Below are 4,756 nucleotides of genomic sequence, written 5' to 3'. Positions count from 1 at the left end.
ACTTACTTACTTACTTACTTACTTACTTACTTACTTACTTACTTACTTACTTACTTACTTACTTCAAACTATGTAAAACTAACATAAAATATGGGTACGAACCCTATTTCATTTTACATGAAATAAATGTGGGAATTGTTTTTTTTTTCATTGTTTGTTTTTTACTTTTTATGTTTTCAGCATACGCCTACAAATATCTCATTTGATTTGAATAACTTAAGCCTCATTTTTAGTACCTCTAAGGTAGTAATTTCTTACAGTAATAAACGTTGGAGGTGTATTTTCCTGCGTGGTAATATTGGCTCTAAATGGTTCACAGTAAAGAGCAGTGGATCAGAACCAAGACGACAGCAATAAACAGCAAAGTATTTCTCCTGAAATATAACAATTTACCTGTGAAAAGAAAACCCAACAACTGATTGTATTGATCAGTGTGTATCAAAGAAGAGCTGAGGTGTTGATTAGTCTCTTGGCTGTGAGGAGATTAATCCATCCATCCTTCGTGCTGTTAATTAACAAGCCATGAACTCAATGTGCCTGAGTGGGCTCTGAAAAAGGCACAAAACCACCATCCAGGGACTAATTCAGCCTTTGTTCAGGTTGTGTGAAAGGAACTGAGGAGTTTTCTCCTGGGCAGAGTGACATGTCTGCTGTGTAATCACAGTCCATTCAGTGACCTGATGTTTGGTCACTGATGACCTCGCAGCGATGGGCTGATTTAGTGTCGTTCTGTCCGGCTTCTTCCCTTTCTGTCCCTGTCTTCAGAAGAAACTAACATGATTATTAGTTAATTATATTGTGTACTGTATTCATTGAACATTTAAACAAGAGGTGCCCAAAGTGGGGCCTGCGGTCCAAAATTGGCCCGCCAAACCATTTGATTTGGCCCACCAGCGGTTACTAGATTGCAATTAGGTTAAGAATAAATATAAAATACAAGTAACTACAAGAGACATTTAGATCAGATTTAAGCCCATATCTAGATTTGCGCACCTTATAAGCCCCCATATACTCAAATTTTAAATTATGAAAAGTTTCATGAGCCTTTGCTGCCCGAACATACGGTGAACTTTCTCCATGTCCATGAGCTGAAAAAAAAAGGAATGTGGGCAACCACGCTGACTGCTAGCTTAATCATAAAAAATAAAACAACTTTACTTATGAAGTATTTGCATTTCTTATATTATTGCAATTGTCCCGCAGCCCTCAGATTGATTTTAATTTTGGCCTTCTCAAGGACAATGTTTGGGCACCCCTGATTTAAACTATTTTCTCTTTTTCCCAGTAAATCTATCTGCACTAACAAATCCTTCAGAATCATTACAATCTTTGTTGAAATATTTAAATGAAAACAAACCTGAAAGCAACAGATCATTTTACTGAAGCACAAAACTGACTCTGTTTTGCTTTCAGGTCTTTTGTGCTGCTTCATTTTATAATCAAAATGAAAAACATAAATGTACTTTCTTTTAAATCTCTTTTAAAAGTTTACAAACAGATCAACTTTGCTTGCCAAAGAAGCTTTTTAAGTGAAAAACTTAAATAAAAGGAAAAACTTAAAAAATGAAAAACTTTAAAAATTTCAATAGTTTTCGGTAGACTATTTATTTATTGATTATCACCATGAAAGGTGAGTCRGTCATGTATTTGCTGGTGTCTTTGTATCTGTTTGGTTGATTATCTGTCTGTTAGCAAAATATTTCATGAACCACTCCTAAAGTAATCAATGGATGCTTATCTACCATTGATTAGCCTTTGGAATCAATCTGATTCACCTTCGCAAACACAAAAATAGCTATAAGTTTGTCCGTTTTACAAAAACTTAGCAAAATTCTGGTGTGGAGGTAGCCGAGAGTCATCCTCAAATTGTGCTCCAAGCACTAACGAACTGTTTAAAACGTCAGCTTTAAAAGTAGCAGACAATATTAAGGATTACCACTTTTTATGCAAACTGATTAGTAGTATCTAGTTCTGCTCCTGTACCTGTGATTTCTGACAGGAGTGATATATATATATATTTTTTTTTTTACCATTTTTGTGTTTCTGTTCATTAGGAAAAAGATGTTTGGGTTCCTTATTTTTTTTCCTGGCAGCACTAACACATCTGGTGAAAACTGGGCACCACAAATCTCCAGATAATAGTGGACCAATCGGATATCTCTTAATGCAAAATGAATGTTTATTGTGTCTTTACATTTTATAATATCTGAAAGAGTTCAAGATTAACTGAAGGCATTTTATACGAAGATATTTGTCTCATTTTATTGGGCGGTGTTTTGGTTCATCTATGTGATAAATCTGCTTTATGTTTACATTCCCAAACTAAAACCAATGACTGCTTTCAGCTATTTTTTTTTTTGTGCAGCCAGAGCGGATTGTGAATACCAAGCACAGACACTGACCTCCTCTGTGCAGGTCACTGTGAGCGATCCAGGCCAGCTGCACTCAGCAGACTCTCAGYAGATGATGGGATTTTAATCTACGACAGCTTGAGTTCATATTTATTTAGTAGCTGCTGTAAAGCGCCGCCGTCCACCGTGTCGCTCCGCTCCGCGCCCCATCACAGTCAGCAGAAAGTGGAAAAGTGATGTATTGGTTTTCACTATCAGCAACTGGCAGACGTAATCGGCGGCGAGGGAAAGTGATTCTTCAAACTGAGGGTTGTTGTGAAGTCTGCACACGGGCCAGGCTTTCCCCGACTGAACGGCGGTTTAATTTCACACTGATGTGATAACCTCGCAGATGAGTGCAAATGGCTAATTGGCTTTTCTCTGCTACTACTTCTCTTAGTCAGCAAAAAGAGATTCTTTCACTCTAATATCAGGAACACAAAGCAAAATAAAGGATCTGCGCTTGTTTTACACAAGTAAGAGGCATTAATTATTTAGGATTTAGGTTTAATAATGTTACATATTATGCATTAGTCTACTGTTCTCTGTTTTTCTCCTAACTTCAATTGAAAAGTAACTTTGTTTCCCAGAACATATTTTGTCTGTTCCCACCGAGCAGGTGTGAACTTGTAGCTTTTGGTACACAGTGGGTGTATTGACATATTTTTATGAAAACACCTGTGCACCTCTCTCACATTAACTCACATTTGTGGAAAGAGCAATGAGTTGTTCTCTGACGAAGGTTTGCACGAGGACATTTCCACGTCACTTTCTTCTTTCAACACCCGATGCCACGACTGTTACGGGTTTTCAGAATCCATTTGTAGTCTTTTCCTATCTTTTTACATTTTTTGTATTAATTTTATTTGTATTTTAATGATATGAACAGATGATTATTCTGTTCTTAGATGGTTTAAAACATTACGTTTATCTGTTTTGGAGGAATCTTCTCTTTACTTTCATGTTTCAGTGAATGCTTTATTTATGGTATCAACTTGCTGTCAGTTATCCTCGTTAGCTGTAAAAGATCGCTTTCAAATGAACAGATGTTGCAAAAAACGTTGCGGAAAAATCTCTGGTTAAGTATTATTACCACAAACACCAGAAACGTGAAACAGCTGAGCAGTGGAGAGGAAGTAGATTTGGACACTGAATAAAAAGGTAAGTGAATATATAGGATGGCACTAGGGGGCAGGGCTGGCCTGTGGCATAGGCAGTTTAGGCAAACGCTAAGGGTCCCGTCCATCTAGGAGGCGCCAGAAATGGGGGAACGAAAAAATATTTATAAGTTTTATCAGAGTTTAGTTGATTTAAACTGCAGAATAATCACTGGTTATGCACAGGTATACACAGGTTTATAAAGGTAACTTGTTCTGTGATTTTCTCAGCCATGCTTTGTTATCATGTGAGGTTTATGGGGGAGTACCCCCCACCCCCACCCCACCCCACCCCTAGAACTGCTTCACTTCGCAGCTGCTTGTTAACATGAACAGGTGTTCCTCGTTGCTCTCAGCAAATGTTGGCAGGAGGAACTTATTCATATTATTAACTCTTTTAATTGGACAACCTGGTTTCTAAAGATAAAAAATATCATAGATAAAACTATTTGACTTTGTCTGTGAATTAATGTAAATTGGCAGTGAGATTTAGAAAACTGTACAGAAGGAACCACCAGAAATGTTGCCCAGGTCTTTCTCTTCAGTTGATCATCCTTAAGTTTACCGTTTCTCACCCTGCCTGGTTCCTTTTTTTGCTCTTTATGATTTCTTATGATCTTTGTGTCCCTGGGTTTCTTGCGAGTCTGCGTCCTTGGGTTCCTSTACAATAAAACCCTGACAGAAAGACACATCACACTGCCCCCACACTGAAAGATGTCATGTGATCTGAGCAGCAATCTGAACACTGTTCTCCACACCGTCTCTGTACATTAAACTTGCCATACAGCTTCCACAGACAGAACCTCGCTTCATCGCTGAACATGTCGCTGCCGTCGACACCAGAGTAAACAAGTCTGCCTGGTGACGGGCAGTCACTGCGGGCTCCCTTTAAGTGTGCAGTCTGTTTCTTTCTGATCAGATATGTTTATGGTAATCTCTTTAAAAAAACACCTGCAATTCTTCAGTGAAGCAAGGGTGAGGAACCTATCTTCTTTAGGTGCTGTTTTCCTCGGACACCCATTTTACAACTTATCTTTGACTTCACCCGTTTCACAAAACCTGGTCTTAAGTTCGGAAATGGTTAAGAGGGCTGACACCGAMTAATGCTGTGTATCGGAACACTAGCTTCCAGTTGTCATACAGCGGGTAAAATAAGTATTGAACACGTCACCATTTTTCTCAGTAAATATATTACTAGAGGTGCTAATG

The sequence above is a fragment of the Austrofundulus limnaeus genome, unplaced genomic scaffold, assembly GCF_001266775.1.
Source record: "Austrofundulus limnaeus strain Quisiro unplaced genomic scaffold, Austrofundulus_limnaeus-1.0 Scaffold43, whole genome shotgun sequence".
Classification (NCBI taxonomy): Eukaryota; Metazoa; Chordata; class Actinopteri; order Cyprinodontiformes; family Rivulidae; genus Austrofundulus; species Austrofundulus limnaeus.
Note: the sequence above shows the minus strand (reverse complement) of the source record.